Below are 19,600 nucleotides of genomic sequence, written 5' to 3' on the forward strand. Positions count from 1 at the left end.
ATTTTATCGAGATGGGTCTTTTTTTTTTTTTTTTTTACAGAATTCAGACATAAAAATTGTAATGCAAAAATCAAAAAGAGAGAAAAGAATCAAGAATTGCTTAACCAAAAATTCTATATGCGATCTATCAAATCATGGGAGTTCATACACCAAGTTTGAAGTAAGAAAAAATAATATTTGAATTCATGAAAAAAAGAAAGATATTCTGCCTAAATAAAAAAAAATACTAAAGATCAGAATCATAAAATTTCTCAATTCAAACATGTGAGATTTGTAAACACAAGATCTCATGACAAATGTATACAAAAAGATTAAAGGGATACACGAAAACATACATGAAAAGGCATATCTTGTTGAATCAAACAAAGCTCATATCTTGTAAATCAATGAAGAAGGAAAAAAAAGGTACAAAAGGGAAAAATACACACATTTCATAGAGAGGGAGAGAGATAGAGGAAGAAAGGAAAGGGAAACAAAAAAGGTTCGTTTCCCCGCTACTCTCTCTAGCTCTCTCACTCACTCCGCCCCCTCTCTCATGTTTGTTTATTATTCAATAAAACGGACGAAACATCATATTTTTATTTAATTTTACTTGAATTCTCAAGTTTTTCTTAATTTTCATGCATTTTTTACTTATTCGTTCGTTGATTGATGATTTTCTAAATAAAATTAATGTGTATTTTGTCCTGAATTATCAACCTCATTAGATTAGATTTTCTAATATCATGGCATGTTCTTCCAACCCCCCCACCCACCCCATATACATATTCATTTGTTATTCATATAAAGCGGTTAAAAATCATATTTTTCCTTTAACTTTATGCGAATTATTAAGCTTTTCACAATTTCCATAGCCCTAGGTTCTAATTTCTCGATGAACAATTCCTATGAGCTTAATCTATTTACAATCATATTAGTGATAATAATTATTTTTTAAACCAAAAAAACAAAATCATATTTTTATTTAATTTTACGTGAATTGTCAAAGTTTTTCTCAATTTTCATGCATTTTTTAATTATTCGTCTGTTGACTGATGATTTTTTAACTAAAATTAATGTGTATTTTGTTATTTTATTTTATTTTAAAAAAATAAACTATAACTCTATGTTACTAAACGCATATGTGTTGAGGCTCAAGTTTGAAAAATTAACTTACCACAAATGAACTTTATTTTGAGTGGTGATATCTCAAAAGAACTTGAATGTCAAGGGGAGTTTAAATGTAAAAGTTGAGGCCATTTGAATAATATCAAAGTTCAAATTACAGTTGAATTATGTCAAAAGTCTCTTCTAATCCTTTGAGATTTTACATATCAGATTTAGAAGATTCCATTGGATCATTCTTGACATATAAGAATGAGGAAGCAAAGGTATGTATTAAAGTCGTATTATAAATGTATGAAAATTGTATTTGAAGTTTGTATGTTATATTAGCTATATTTAATTTGTATGAAAATTGTAGTTTAAGTTAGCTATATTAAATTTGTATATAATGTTGTTGTTTTATTAAAATTTTAGAAACCAACATGAAATTGATACAATTATAGACATATTTTATATAATTTTTATACATGAAATTGTGAATGACATTCTAAGCCTTGAGCGAAAGACAAAACTTGTGTTTTTCTCCTTCATAAACCTAACATGAACTTTGTATAAAATTTATACAGTTATATACATATTTTAGATTGATATCATACTATTTTCATACATGAGATTATGAGCAAAATTTTAATACTTAAGCGAGATTCGAAGTATGATTTCGTATATATATTATTTTTTTTTAAAAAAAGAGGATGCACTTGATATTTTTGATGAACAAAAATCTCCTACTACATTTGGTACTATTTTAGTCTTATTTTGTATAGATAAATAATTTCTCTAAGGCAATTCAAAAACCCCAAAAGTCTAGTAATTGGGCCAATATTAAATTTTCAATTTTTCCACACCAAATCTTACCCAAAATGCCTCATAACAAGGCCCAAAATTTTAAAAACCATACCCATACCACTCATCAATCCTTGTCCTTCCATTTCCACCAATGAAATCACGACACGTCAACTATCCTTATCAAACAAACACAACCTCACCTTTGTAGTTTGTACTAACAAAAGAAATACACTCCATCCTACTAAGTACTAAGTAGAAATAATCTCAATTAATTGTCTTATCAACACTCTATAGTCTATTGGGAGGTTCAATTGGTGTAATACCTTGGTATGTATCCTATAATTTGTTTGTTGTTATTTGCTTGATGTCACAAGGGAGCTTTACAACATGAGTCAAGATGTTTCTATTACTACTAATACTAGATGCAAGAGCCTTGTGATTTTATCTGTCATTTATGTGGTACAGAATAAATTCGAAGAGTCAGTATAAATAGAGAAAAGTGAAGCACAAAAGCAAATTGATCAAGATTGACCACACTAAGCTCCTCATTCAATATTCTATATATAGTAGATTTCCTTGCACTTTTATACATGTAAGTAACTTTTTTAAAAATTCAATTAGAATATTTACTATAATGTAAATTTATATGTTTAAATTATTATTTTTTTGCTTCAAAATTATCTTATATATAATTAAGTAGATGATGTTTCATTTCTGTAGGATTCTCCTTATATAAAAGGTTTAAATGTTTTTAGAAATATATATATAGGGGGGGAAAGAAGAAGGTGTAAGTGTATGACTTTCATTTTTTTAAAAACGGATGTAAATGATTAATTTTAAAAAATACAGAGTTTATTTGTAATTTAGTTATAAGAGTCTTTACTGTAATTAATTAACTCATTAATAAATGCAACCATAGTAGATAAGTCTTAAGTAATTGCTACATTAGCAACAAAATCTACAATATTATGATTATAATTAATATTGTCTATATATATAGATGCACACAATTAGTGGATTCATAGCAATCATTTTCTCACAAAATAAAATTAAAATTGAAAACTAACATTAGTTTTTGAAGAAAAAATAGAGATGAAGCTTCTTCACATTTTTTTGGCTTTGCTCATTACGGCTTCAATGTCAAGAGCTCAACCTCCTGTTGGTCCAACAACTTGTCCTGTGCCTAAAGATAGTAAGTACCTCTTTTTATCATTTTTGTGTTGTTTTTGCAAATCCATCTTCTCATTGGTTCAAAACGAGAACGTTGAGTTTGTTCGAAAAAATAATTTATTACTTCTAGCACGATTATCGAATCACAAATCTATATTGGAATAAAAGAAAGGAAAAACGATCATATCTATCATTTGCTTTTAGAAATAGTTTATATTTGACTTTTATTGTACTTTTTGCGAACAAAAATACATTTATCATCAACAAAGCTTTACAAATGCATTTGGAGCATTTTTAACTACTTTATTTATTGCAAAGGGTGTTTATGTTCGAAAAGTATAACAGATATTAAATGTAAACTATTTTGAAAGTAGAGATGTAACTCTGTCCCTTTTTCCTAAAAGAAAACAATTAATCTTTACTCAAATAATCGGTCAAAATATTACTTATAATTTTTCCACCAATATACATTGATTATATATTGATTATACACACATTATACATATATTATGCATTTCCCGATTATTTAACTTTTTTTTACTTCTTGAGAAGGATGAATGAGCATTTCTAATAACTTTATTTACTACACAAGTGTTTTTGTTCGAAAAGTATAGCATATATTAAACATAAAATATCTTGAAAGTAGAGAGGTAAATAAATTTGTCCCTTTTTTCTAAGAGAAAGCAATTAATCTTTACACAATAGTCAATTGAGATATTGCTTATAATTTTTTCAACCGATATACATTGATTATATACAGATTATACACATATTATGCATTTGTCGATTATTTAACCTTTTTTTTTTGTTTTTTTTTTTTACTTCTTGTGTTGTTTAGAATGTGAAGAGGCATGCAATGTGAGATGCTCACAAAAAGGTCACAAAAAAAGATGTTTATTTTATTGCAACCATTGTTGTGGATGGTGTCAATGTGTTCCACCAGGATATGTTGGGGAACACAAAGATTGTTGTCCTTGCTATAGAGATTGGAAGAAACAGACAGGAGAACCAAAGTGTCCATGAAATTAATATTAATTAATTAATCATGGATTAAAAAATATGGTTTTTATTGTATTAATTAATGAGTTTTATGTTTAATTTACTTTATTTGATCTTCTTGAGAAGGATTTCCTATGTGTTGTTAAAGTCAAATTAATATATCTTGATTATGTTTTATGCTTGATCACATTATCAATCTATTATCCATATTACAATTTTTCATGAACCAAAAAGAAACAATCTTTTTTATTGAGTATATAGTGAATCGAATAGGAAAAATCACCCCATATATATTTAAAGAGACAATATTACGGGTTTTAAAGCTACTTTTAAAATATTCTTACTTAGAACAGTTTAATTACTAGTTATACCAGATCACATTTTATTTAAAAATTAATTAAATCTTTACTTTATTTAATGTATTTTCTTTTTTAATCAGATAACTTAAATTTTAAAAAAAATCTTGCTATAATTTATTTCAGTTTCAAAAAATGAATATGTAATCTGAAAAAATTAATGTTCATACAAAAAAAAAACATAATTTAAATCTATTATACACAAGCAAAATTAAAAAAAATCATTTTCATTATTCTTAATTATTATTTTTACAGTTTCATTGATATAAAATACAAAAAATAAATCGCAATACATACTAATTACAAAAAACAGTATACAAATTACAAAAAGCACTATACAAAAAATTCATACCAACATTTATTCAAGTTTCACAAGCAAAATCAGAAAATTTCATTTTCCGTTTCATTGTTCTTAAATTTTTTATTTTTTTTACGTTTCATTAGTATAAAAATACAAATAATAAATAGCAATGAATACTAACCAGAAGGATTCATCTATCACCATGTTTTATTAATATCGATAAGAAGCCGTCCATTATAACAAAATGAAGATTATTGAACCAAAACTATTTGGAACTATAAGTAAATGACGCCAATTACAGAAAAAAATTTGAAGAGAGAGAAAAGTTTGAACAAAAAAGAAAATATGGTTTTTGAAATACTTTTAATTGATTAGAGTAAAAAAAGAAAAATAAATATTCCTATTTTGTTTTGAATCTCCTAAATTTATGGCAATTATTAATTATCATTAATGTATTCAAATCAATTACTACAACTATTTCCGTTTTTTTACTTTTTATTAATTTTTAAAAATCGGTTTTTATTATTATTTTAAAACTTTTTTTTAAAATAAACTGTTATAACCTAAATTTTTTATTGTTACAACTTGAAAATATTATTATATTGTCATAACTTGAAATTATTAGTCTTATATATGTCATTTATAAAATTTTCACTAATTTTGTATATATAAAGAGTAAACATATATAAATTTATTGATTTTTTCTTAAAGTCGCATAAAAAGCGAATAATTTCACTAGTTTCAATAAATTTGTATTATCAATATTAACCACTGCATTTTCTTTGTTTGTTATATCACCATTTTATCATTTTAGAATGCTATTACTCTATTTTATCAATTACATTTTCATTTCTTCAATTTTGAGCTATATACAAGTACCTTATACCATAATTTTTATTATATACATAGCATATTTTGAAGAATTGTTTAAGATAAAAGAAACTCATTTAAATCAAATTAAAGTGAAAAGAACATGAAAAATTGGATTAAGCCAACCCAAAAGTATAGTAGTTGGCCCAATTTCAAATATTTATTTCCCACAAAATTACACGTTTTATTCGTAAATAGTTCGATTTTTTATTATTACTTTTAAATAGATTGATTCTTAATTTTTAGTCTTGAGGAATCATATTTATGCCTAATTGGGCAAAAGATTTTAGAAACTGAAATTATATTCGGACATAATATATAAATATTATAATATTAAAATATATGTCCATAAAAAAATAGTTTATTACTATAAATATAAATTTAAAAAAATCATACATCACCAAACGATATAGTATAGTGAATGAAGTTACTCTTCTCTTAATTAGAAATCTCGTGTTCCAGCCCTGAAAAATAACTATAGTCGTGAATGGAAAAAAATCGAAAAAATAAAAATTCACACAAATTGCGGCGTCTGTTTTGCCCATCTTAGCTTTCGACGCATTAAATTGGCCTTGAATTGCGGCATTTAATTTATTTTCTTTAGTTGACTTTGTTTTTTTATTTTTTTTCTCTTAAATTTCTATTTATTTTTGGTATGTTTNTTCTAGTTTGTATTTCCTTTTTATTTTAATGGTTAAAAAATACAAAATAAATATATCAACTAATGAAAATAAAAATTAATTTTTTCTTAAAAAATAAAATTGTAAAAAATGAATAAATCCTCAAAAAGGATCAAGGAGTATTTTTTTTACTATTTTTTTCTGATACCCTATTATAGAGTAATATTTATCATATGAACATCATAGAGAACTGTGTTTTAAAAACATGAATTAGTTCTTATGATATCTAATAGAGGAATAAATAGTACTTTTTTTACTACTCCTTCTTCTAATTATTTGTCTAGTTTTAAATTAACATATCTATTAAGAAAATATTGATTAACATAGTAAGTTTACCATCTTAGTCTTATTAATTATGAAATAGATGAATTAAAAATTTAATATTTTCAAGAAATTTTACCTTTGTCAAAGTAATTAATTGAGATTATAATAGATAAAAAAAATTATTCTTTCTTGATTTGTGAAAATGAACGAGTAATTAGGGACAACTAAAAAAGAAAAGAAATAGTCAAGTAATTAAGAACAGAGCGAATATTAAGAAAAAAAAGAATAAGCACATAATTAGACGTCAATATATCTGTTTCAGCTGTGTACCTTATAATAATTACTTAGACTTACTGGCAAAAGCTTGATATTTTAAACGTGATAACTATGATACTTTATCATAAAGGATTAACTGTCTCTGTTGGAAGACATGAATAATTAATTTTTTATAATATACTTACGGCTATATGATATATATCATGTGCGTATCATTGATATTCGTTTAATTTTTTTATTAAAGAAATAAATCAACATGTAATGATACTCTATTAATATATTGATATGTACTTTGAAGGTACATAAAGTGCAAAAACCCTTCGGAGTCGCTTACTAGTTTGGGCTTGGACTTTTATGTTGGAAGTCTTAAGTTTGAAATTTTTTGCCAGCGAAAGTAAGGGATTTGTCTTCTGAATCAAGTTCGTCGCATCAGGCTTACCTGATGCAGATTACCTCTCGTATGTGAGTTGCGAGCTACTGCATAGGAGCAGAGTTTTACGGTAGGTTTCGTTATCATGAAAAAAAAAAGGTACATAAAGTGCAAATTAATCCTTTTTTTTTTGGACCAAAATGCCCATACCCTAAGCTCAAAAATCCAAAACTCATCAATTATTTGTCATTCCCTCACCACCAATCAATTCACGTCACGTCATCAATCCATGTCAAACAAACACACCTTCTTACTCACAAAAGAAACACACTCCATCCTAGCCATTCATTTACTTCATCCAACGGTTCACAACATTCACAGCATCAAATAATATATACATTTCTTTTTTATTATAAATTAATCGTAACCGTTGATCAATATAAATCTACGGCTGAGATTAAATTTAGCATTAAAAGACTCCCATGTGAAGTGTAGACACGATATTAAAAGTCCAAGCATCAAATCATTACATATGCTTTTATTTTTGGTGTATTTTGTTGTATTTTAAAGTAATATAAAAATAATTGGCCTGCAAAATATAAGTGTGTAGTTAGAAATTTGATAATTGATCGATGGTTATTTGCCTATTGTCTATTTTATATTACTTAATTAATGTTAACCTGACATATTTATAAAATTTTGATGAGAGGGTGTATTTTACTAAATTAATTTTATTAATAGGAGTGATATTTGAAATTATAATTATATATAATTAAAAATTAAAAAGTACAATATAATAAAATTCTCTTAATTTTATAAATTGGAAAGTAAATGAAAATAAATTTAGTGTCTTTCGGAATGACTCAGAGATCGATCCTCCCTTAGTGTCTTGTCTTTCGAGTCGAGTCTGTTATATAGGACTTACTTAATACGATTTACATTTCACACAATAAAAATTTATCCAATGATCACTTGAAGGGTAGAAGCTGCAGCAAACAATGGGTTATAAATGTATTTTCTAAGTTGTCGATCAATATAATACGTAGATAACTATTTTTAGTGTAAATGTCAGCCAATATATAACGTAGAAAATACATTTATATATTTTTAAACTCTAATCCTAACCGTCCATCAATTTAATCGTACGGTTGTGATTAAATTAAGCATTAAAACACTCCACTAAGATCTAGACACGATATGAAAGTCTAATTATCAATCATTACATAGACTATCGTTTTATTTTATCCACTCTATATATTAAGAATAGATGTTTTATTATATTTATTTATACTAACAATCTAAAAGAATTTATTACTTTTTTATTTTTAATTTGTTTGATCTACTTTTTCATTTTAATATGACAACTTTTTCACTCTATTTTCCCTTTAGCAATTTTCTTATTCCAGCTTTTTCACCGACAAATTTAAAATTATAAGATTAGATAAATTTTTAATCTATTTGATATATTTTTAATTTAAGATCATAATATTTTTTAATTTTTTTTTAAAATTTTTATATCAAATTAAAATAAATTAAATAAATAAATTGGAGGGAGTCTTTTTCTTCTTTTTTTTTTATCATATTATCCTTATTATTAAATAACTACATAAAATAGTAATTATCAAATTTAAAAATATAAAATATTATTAACAGGATTAATTTAACCAAATCTTTAAGCAAGTTAACAGCTGAATACTCATGTTAGATGTAAACAAAATATGAAAAAAAGTCCAAAGTAGCAATCATTATTCATTACTTATACATTTCTTTATTTAATTTCATATTGAATCCCAGCCGTCCATCAAATTTATCCTACGGTTATGATTGATTGAGCATTGAATGACTCCCATGTGAGATCTAGTCAACAACAAGTACCGTACTTCCTCCGTTTCTTTTTAATTATTGTAAAAAAGAAATTAAAAGTCAAAGTAAATGAATTTTGTTTAATATTTTTTAAAAAAATTAATCATTTTATTATGATTTTTTTTTAAAAAAAATTATAATATTTTTCATATAATTTTCAAATATTTACATTTTTATTTTAAAACATCAAAGTGCTATAATTTAATTTTAAAAAATTAATCAAATTAACTCTCGAAAAATGCAACATAACAACTAAAAATGAATGAAGAGAGAATGAAATTTTCGTAAGACTTTATCGAGGATAAATAATATGTATGCCTTATTATGTTTTTTTACCTTGTAAAAGTAGAAAACCTGATTTTGAGAGACTATTTCACATATTAAAATACAGATGAAATTTGTTTTAGTGAAAAAGTAAAGCAATTAACAACGAGTGGCTTTATAAAATGCATTAGAAAAAAATATGCATTTATGGATTTTATTTACTACTAGTATCTTATTTATTTACCTTCTCAATCTACATATAACTTACCTTATTAGTTACATACTTTATTTGGTTTATGATATATGCATAATTAATACACGAAAAATATATAAAATATTAATAATGTGTGAATTATTTTAATATATGTGTTAGCATAATTAAGGATATAATTACCTCTCAATCTTTTTTCCACATATTTACTATCATATATATAAAAGATATTTTTGTAAACATAAATTATGTTAGAAAAAATGTGATATATATTATTTTTAATTCATAAATTAAATATTGTTTAAAAAATAATTTTAATATAACTAATGTAAATATATAATTAATATGAGCATTATATTTAGTATTGCTTTTATACACCTTAGCAAATGATTATATACTAAAAATAAGGGACAAAGAAATACTTCCTCCATCCTATTGCGCGTGATACCTTTTCTCAAGAAGAATGTTATGATATTATAATTAGAAATAATATAATTTTTAATTTTTTTTTAAATGGAGTAATTTACAGGTATATAAATATCTAAAAATTATTTAGATCATAATTTTCTTTTCAAAAAAGCTTTTAAATATCATGTCAAGTTAAATGGTACTTTCATTGTCTCAATTTATATGACTTATTCTTTTTTAGTAATTATAAAAAAGAATGATATATTTCTTATCAATTAACAATTTTATTTTAACATATCAATTTTACTTTTAATGAAATGATTTATATCCACAAAAACATCTATTGTTTATTTTAGACCATAAATTTCAAAAGTCTTTCTTTTTCTTAAACTCTGTACCTAATTAAACTACTCCCTCTATTCTTTTTTACTTATCCAATTTTAACTTTTATTAATTTATTTTTACTTATCATTTTTAACAAATCAAGATAAGATAATATTTTTTTACATATTACTCCCTCCGTTTCAAAAAGATTGGTCTGGTTTGACTTGGCACAAAGTTTAAGAAATTAAAGAAGACTTTTGAATCTTGTGATCCTAAATTAAAGTTATGTCAAATGTACAAAATTGTCCTTAATCTTGTGTCTTAAATATGTCACGTGAAAAGCAAAAAGTAAAATGTTACCAAAAAAGGAAAGAGGTTATTTTTTTGAAACTGACTAAAAAAGAAAGAAAGTCATTCTTTGTGAAACGGAAGGAGTATACCATAAATTTATTTAGAGAATTAATATTTTTGATAAAAATACTAACTTTATTAATAAGTCTAAAATAATAAACTTATCATGTCAATTTTTTTTTAATAAGTGTGTCAGGTCAAAAATTGGACGAATGAGTACCACATAAAATAAGACAGATAGAGGAAAAGCCCATGTGAGGTCCAGACATAATACGTAAAGTCCCATGTTAAATTAATCTTATCCGTCCATCAATCTAATCCAACGACGGTGATTAAATTAAGCATTAAATGATTCCCCTGAGATCTAGACAGAATGTGAAAAGTTCAATACAAAAACAGACTCTTTTTATATCTTTAAAAGTCCATTTGAGTTTTGATAATTTTAGATATTTTCTTCTTCATCTTCACAAATTTGCTTACAATATGAAAATTATTCTCATTTTTTTGGTTTTGCTTATCACTGTTTCTGTGATAAGTTCTAAACCTCTCATTGGTTCAACAACTTGTCCTGTGCCTAGAAGTAGTAAGTACCTCTTCTTATATCTTTCTTTTTTATTGCTTCGATTATCGTATTATTTGTGGTTTATATTCTTCTTTCCTACATTACTACTATTTTTTTTTAAACCTCGATTTATCGGAAATAACTTATCTACTTAAAGCTAGAGATATGATCTGTGTACACTCTATCCTTTTCGAGCACATTTTATGAGACTACACTAAATATGTTACTGTAGTACCGACTATGTTATTATTATTTATAATGGTTTGAAATTGGGGGTTTTATGAACAGTATCGATCTGGAATTACAAGGTTCTAATGGTTAAATTGATTTACTTACTATCCCCAAATTGATGTTTGTATGCATTATTTTCAAGCATTATCGATGGATCTACTCTTTTTGTCTCGATTTATACGGTACAGAATTTTTATAGTCAAAACTATTAGTATTAATTTTGACTGTAAATTCAGACATATCATTTCAGTTTTTTTAAATAAAATTCACATATTTAAAAATTACTTTAAAAATACATATAGTAAGTGACAATTTAAAATATTTTAAATACATATTATAAAAGAATTATTTGAATCTCGAAAAGTTCAATGATATCACTTGGTTCGATGTGTTATATATAAGTTAGGCAATCTATACTCATCTATCATGAAAGTTTTGTGTTAGATTGAGAAATATAATAATTTGATTTAGGTCATTTTTAATAGCCACAAGATGATCATCTTTGTAAAATCGTACTCTTTTAAGGATGAGAATCAACTATCTAGTATTTACATTGAGAATTCAAATTCTTGTGTTGTTTCTGTCATTAGTCTGATCCTTTGTAGAATTTGTTGTTATAAAGAACTTGCAAAATGGATCTCGTGTATTATATTGAGATTCGTCGTTCCTAATCTTGCTTCACCTTTTAGTTGAACAATCTTTTCACTCATCTAAGATGATCACCTTAAGGCTATCTTTTTGTGGATAGATGATAATCTTATAACACTCGTAGTCTCTAAAGGATGAGAAATAAGAATTAACAATGTAACATCTCTATTGAGAATTCAAGTATTGTTTATGTGATTAGTCTGATCCTTTGTAAAACTACTCGTAATAACGAAGATGCAAAATAGATCTCTCGTATCATAAAGAGATCCGTCGTTTTTTACCTTGCTTCACCTTTAAGCTCACCAATTTTCACTCTTAATACACATGGATTGCATGTTATTTGCTTTCAAAAATAGTTTACACTTAACTTCCATTATACTTTACAACAACAACAACATGTTAATTAAATGTAAATTATTTTTTTGAAAGAAAACAGGTAAATTTGTCCCTTTTCTCATAAAGAATGGAACATTGATCCAAATATATATATATAGATTATATACTTATTATACACACATTATACATAGATTATACATGTAAAATATGTATTCACCGACTATTTTTAATTTTAACCTTTTGTTTTCTTCAGAATGTGGACAAGCATGTATTAAGAGATGCTCACACAAAGGTCACAAAAAAAGATGTTTGTTTTATTGCAACCATTGTTGTGGATGGTGCCAATGTGTTCCACCAGGTTATGTTGGGCAAAATAAAGGGTGTTGTTCTTGCTACAACAATTGGAAGACACAAATAGGAGGACCAAAGTGTCCATGATATTTAAACTAATCATGGAAAAATGGTGCGTCGGAGAATCTTAGTAGCTCAGTTGTTGGTTGGCTGGTTACTTGGATTTTCACTTTGTTGGTGATTGTTCAATTCTCCACTTTGTAATTCCCTGTCTCCGTTGTATTTGTTTTATGTGTATTTTCCTTTTATTTGATCTTCTTGAGGAAGTATTTTTTTCCTATCGTAGGGTAGGAAGAGATTCTTTCTCTTTATTAGAGCCAAGACTGTACGAGGAGAAAAAGAGGGTTCTTTTTACCTTTTCCCTCGCGGTATTTGTATCTATTGGTCATTGTGGAATGTTTTCTTTGTGTTGTTAAAATCAAGAATTAATATTTCTTGATTATGTTTTCTGTTAGGTTCACATGATCTAACTATTATCCATATTATAAATTTTTATGAACCAAAATGAAATTGATTCTTCTTTATTTATTGAGTATATAGCAAATTCAATGTCTAGTATGCTTTGCTTTACTATCCTTTTTCTTCCTTTTCACACTTGATTTTAGCAGTAGTTTGAAATTCGAATATGTCATTGAATTATACAAAATAGTATACTCGATTAACAATTGATGTCAAATACGCCTTTGTTTAAAATTGGCCTAACCCATCGATAGCCACCTAAAATTGACATCAATTTTCACTTGGACACCTCAAATATGCCTTATTCATTTTAAACACCTTAAGTAGGGGGGTCGTTGTGTCATATTGATACTTTTTTGACAATCAACCAAATATATAAGATATGTGTATTATACTCGTCAAAGTAGCAAATTAAATAATGACATGTGACATATATATAAACAATAATTATTAGAAAAATATATTATGAATAAAAACCTAATTAATTAATTAATTACTTTAAAAATTACCTTTCAATAAAGAAGAAAAAGGAAAAAAAAATCTACAACACCTTTCTTTTTCTCCTTCACCATTTCCACATCTCCTCCTCCTCTAACCACTATTACCTTGATGCCTTCTTCTTCTTCAAATCTACCTATTATAATCAATTTGGGTCATAAGCAAACACCCATAATCCAACTATCATACTATTACCATCTCTATTAGAACTGCTCGTTTTGAAAGTTTCAAAGTACCCAAACAAATTTATCCATTATAAAATCAGATCTATTTATGAATTTACTTGAAATGAGTTCATCAAAATAGAAAAAGTTAAAAGCTTTGAGAAGTAGAAAATTAGTATTTCAAAAATTGAATCTGAAAAAAAAAAAACTTCAACAGAGAGGTGAAAATAGACCAATCAGTGGCGGAGTCAGGATTTTCAATAAGAGGGTTCAAAATTCGAAGGAGTAAACATAGGAACTAGTCGAAGGGGTTCGACATCTATTAGATACACCTAAAAAATAATTTTAACCATGTATATATAGTAATATTTTCCGCCGAAGGGGGTTCAGATGAACCCCCTAAAGACATGCTGGCTTCGCCCCTAAGACCAACGAACATTTGAAGAATTCGGTGAACTTTCCGACAATGGAACATGAAAAAAATTAGGTGGAGAAATTTGATATCATGAAGAAGATATATGCTCTAGACATATTTTGGTCCTTTCTTAAATTATTTTTGTTGATATATATTATTAATTTAATTTTCCATGTCAAGAAATGACAGAGAGGAAAAAGTTGAATATACAATGGTGGCAGGTGGTGGTATATGGTGGAGGAAGTGTGGAAAGGAGAGAGAAGGAAGAAGAAGAAATAAAAAAAATTAAAAAGTCATAAAAATTACACCATTCACGCGCTCAAAGTAAGTGTAACACACATAATATGTCAACTCAGCAAAAAGTGTCAAAATGACATAATAAGACCCTGCTTAGAGTGTCTAAAATGAGCATTGTTCAGTTGAGGTGTTTATGTGAAACTTGATGCCAATTTTAGAGACCAACGATGAGTTTGACCCTTAAAATTAAATAAAATTTGTACATTTTATGAAGTGGAGTTTAGAAAGGGTGATACACATAAAAAATTGTAGAAATCATGAAATTGAATTGTTTTGAAAAAAGCTCTGTACGAGGGGATGGATAAAATTGAATCAAAATAAAAGTGGAGTAAAGTTATATGAGGGTTTAAATTATACCAAGTGACATATATTGTATTAAAACCCATAATTAGAGGCTATTTATATTTTTGTGAGTTCTCTGGGTGCATAAGTGCAAATATGGTCTAAATTTATAATTATGAGGGCATATTTGAGATTAATTATTAACGAATGACATTACTGATTTATTTCGTAAAGTAGAAGTATATTTGAACTTTTTTTGTCTAATAATTAAAAATCATAAATTCACAACGTAGAATAATAGACTTCATGTATCATATGAGGCATTTAATGTAAATTTTAAAATGGGATTATTGTTATAAAATAATATATTGTGGATGTCCACTACATCAAGAAATTACTCCGATTCATTACTTTCTTCCATTATAAAGATAACCATAATATCCATAACCTCCACCTTTATAACCATTATTCTTGTAACCTTTCACTTCCATAACCTCCCCATTATATTCATGTTAATGTCATGTTTATGACTAACCTTTTGTATGTCTCTATGTTACACTATAAATAGAGGTATAAGGGTTCATATTTGGTGTACACTTGAAAGAAAGAAAGGTATCTCATATTGTTCCTCTTGTCTTATATTCTTCTTGTCTTTATCTTTATATTGTTCTTTTGTTCTTAAGTTTTACAACACGTTATCAGCACGAGTTGCTCATTCTCCGTCAAGAATCAATGGTAGGTATTTCTTGATTTTTATGAATTATTCTAGTAACTTTTCGGTTGCACGGTATACTTCATATCCTATATATTATTTGTACTAACAAAGTTTGTTTTGTGGTTATTTTAAAATGGTTAGTAAATCATGATTATCTTCATAACAATGTTGATAGAGACTATTAAAGTGTTTTAATTTGTTTTAACTTGGGATTTTATATGGTTTCAACATGTTGTTCTAATTAATTAGTTTTGTTCATTTTTACTCAATTTTAAGTCAAATCAGATTATATTTATGGTATTCAATATTTATTTTTTTGGTAATGCATTTGGTTTATCAAGACATTGATTGAGGGTAAGACGGTGAATTCAAGTTTCACCGCACCAAGGGGGTAAGACATCGAGTAAAGTTTCAGTGCACCATGATAATAAGAAGTTGGGCTCAAGTCCCATTGATTTATGACCAAAGCGTCTTTATATGGGTAAGACATTGAGTTTAAGTCATAATGCACTATAGTGATGATATGATGATGACTAACATAAAGTTGTATACTTTTGATTGAAAGTCATGAAATTTACCCAATTGATTCGCTGCATTCTCTTCTGTGAATGTGGTAGCAATGCATAATATGTCTGAAAGATGACAAGTGATGTAATATATGAATATGAGCGTGGTAAAATGTTAATGGTCATCATTATGGTAATTAAAAGAAAGAACAGTATGAGTACTTAAGATGATCCTTCAAAATGTGAAGGTAATTTTTATCCATTAAAGTGGTATGAAAAGTTATTGGTAACATTATTGTTGCCAATTTGAAAAGTTTTGTAAATCCTCCATCAAAATAAAGGAATACAAAGTGGTAGTACATTTGGTACATTTGACCTCTTAAAGTGATGTTGAGGTGAGTCACATAAATTTGATAAATGTGAAAGCATGACAATGAGTTTCTAATAAAATATTATGGTGCATGTTCAAATGGTTATGGTCTATTTCTTAAAGAAAATGTGACTTGTGTTCATATGGAAAAGAACATGTTCATGTATTGTTGNTAAATAAAGTTGCTTCTTTGTACTTCAATTCTCTTCTGAAACAAAATTGTTAGAATTACACAAATTAAAGTCTAAAATTGTTGGGGTAAAATAAATTAATGTATTCAATCTTTATATAACACATGTAATACAATAAGTCATTCATATAGAAAAGTTTCAATATTTCCATAGTTGTAGGAGCTATTTCACCATCAAATTTTTTATTACTTCTTAGAGTTTGTAAACTTTCATCTGATAAATTTTGTAGCCATAATTTTACTGTTCCTATAAGTGTTCTTTCTACATATCCTGGTGTTTCTGTTATTACTATTTTGTTATCTATTAATTGTTTTGATATATAGGAACAGTAAAATTATGGCTACAAAATTTATCAGATGAAAGTTTACAAATTCCTTTTATGTAGTTTCTTCGGTATATATGAATGTTTTTGGTAGTTCGGGGCATGATTGTTCAATAGTTATTATTTCATCTTCCATTACTAATTTTCTTGTAATATAATTTTCTTCGTGTCCTGTATTTATTACTTTTACATCTTTACAATAATTTTTAATACATAGATGACTTTAGCTTTCTTGACTACTTATCTTGTCCATCTTCCTTTGTCCCCTTTTATCTTTCATTGTTATCCTTGTTTCTATCTTCATTATCATTCCAATTCTACATCTGCTCTGATACCATTTTTTGGTGCGGAGTTGGTGACTGAGGAATTCATAGTGTAGTAGGTGGTAGTGTGGAATTATTAAGAAGAATTATTTTTGGTAGGTGAAGAGTTCATTCTTTTATGCTTTTACAATATTAATTTTTACTAAAACTTTTACTGTAATATTATTTGGCTAAGTGTTTTAATCTTGATATTTCTTTAATATTATTTATGATATATTCTAGATATAACATATCTTGGGTTCTTAGGTGCATATATAAATTATTTTCCATTAATTGTTCTAATAGTTTTGTATTTTTCATACCTTCGGTCCAATATTGTAAATATTCGTAGTTCATTTTAATCTGAATTTATATCTAAATCATACCATTCTATTCTTTTGAGGTCTAAATCATGTAAGTCTATTTCATACCATTGTTGGTTTAATATATCTTCTGATTCGTCATCATTAAATATTTTTTCCCATATTATTCTCCTTAATTCAATTATTTCTATACCTATAAGTATATATAAGATTAAAATTTCATAATTTTTTATCATTTCATCATGCATGTATGTAGTCATGTTCGTTGTTATGCAGGTTTTTTATTTTCAATTATTCCTTCTTATCATATTCATTATTGACTAAATTCATATTAGATCATTATGAACTAGATTATTTGTTTATCATGTTCTCCTGTCACTACTTGCATCGTACTTTAGTGGATACTTCCTTCTTATCAGCGCCTCAACTTTGTTTACTCCCCTAAACGACTTTCCTCGCCTACCAGTTTCAACATTAGGATGACATAGTACAGAAGTTTTCTCCCTATTTCCAGTGTGCTAATAAACTAGAAATCATGATTCAAATAATTCTAATACATAATAACTAACATAAATTTATTCAATCATATATATGATATTCAGCAATATATGAAATTAGTTCCGCATATTTTTTGAACATGCAATGAGACTTATTTTAGTTTGGCAATAAATCAAATACTTGAATAAGTATAATGACTGATTATTATGTCTAACTAGACGATGAAGGTTATATGAAAATTCTTGAAGGATTTAAAAAGTCTTAAAACAATTCCATTGAGTACCCAATGGTTCTGAGATCGCTTAACACAGAGAAAGAATCTTTTTAACCTGGTGAAAATAATTAAAAATGTCATGTATTAGTGCAATTGGTGCACTTACAGATTGTTGGTTATGCAAATGCTAGAAGATTATTTGATATATATATATATATATATATATATATAAAGTTATGTGAGGGGATTGTCATATTATCATTCAAGCTATGCCAAGAAACTAACAAAGCAAGTGACTCAACACATAGAAGATGTGTGATTTTCTTTGAGAAGAAAAGACGAGCAACGTATAAAATTGAAATGATCAATCTCTGAGTTAGAAATGATTTGATTATATAGATGCAGGATATTTATTTGATCTACATAAAGCTCGATCGCAAATGAGCTATTTGTTTACATATGGAGGCACAACAATATATTGGCATTCAAAGAATCAAACATTGATAACCACTTCTTCAAATCATGCAGAAATAATATTGATCTATGAAGTTAGTCGGGAGTGTGTATGGTTGGAATCATGATCTATCGTATTCAGAAAATATGTGATTTTCCTTTGGCAAAGGATATTCTAACCACCATATATAGAAATAAGATATAACTCAATTGAAGGGAGGATACAATCAAAGGAGGTCGGACAAAACATATTTCACCAAAAGTATTTTTCACACATGATCTTTAACAAAATGGTGAGATAGACGTTCAAAGACTCATTCAAGTGATAATCTTGTAAACTTATTCACTAAGGATTGCCAATATCAATATTTGAAAGTTGTGATATAAGATTGGAATGCATCATCTCCGTGATATCAAGTAAAGTTTTTATCAGGGGGAGAAAATACGCGTTGTACTCTTTTCCTTAACCATGGTTTTATCCCAATTGGGTTTTCCTGGTAAGGTTTTTAACGAGACAATATTCAAAGCGTATTAAAACATATGTGTACTCTTTTTCCTTCACTAGGATTTTTTCCCAAGGGGTTTTTTCCTAGTAAGGTTTTAACGAGGCATATTATCTACGGACATCCATGGGGGAGTGTTATAAAATAATATATTGTGGATGTCCACTACATCAAGAAGTTATTCCATTACTTTCCTCATAATGAAGATAATCATAACCTCCATAACCTCCACCTTTATAACCATTATTCTTGTAACCTTTCACTTCCATAAACTCCCCATTATATTCATGTTAATGTCATGTTTATGACTAACCTTTTGTATGCCTCTATGTTATACTAAATAGAGGCATAAGGGTTCATATT

The 19,600-nt window shown here is 26.8% G+C and overlaps 1 protein-coding gene across 4 annotated transcripts in view; it reads left to right on the top strand.

The window, feature by feature from the left end:
• Nucleotides 1-19,600, top strand: part of LOC125874168 (cytochrome b5-like) — a 116,943-nt gene that overhangs the window by 87,620 nt on the left and 9,723 nt on the right. The window lies entirely within an intron of this gene.

This window comes from Solanum stenotomum, chromosome 8 (assembly GCF_019186545.1).
Source record: "Solanum stenotomum isolate F172 chromosome 8, ASM1918654v1, whole genome shotgun sequence".
Lineage (NCBI taxonomy): Eukaryota > Viridiplantae > Streptophyta > Magnoliopsida > Solanales > Solanaceae > Solanum > Solanum stenotomum.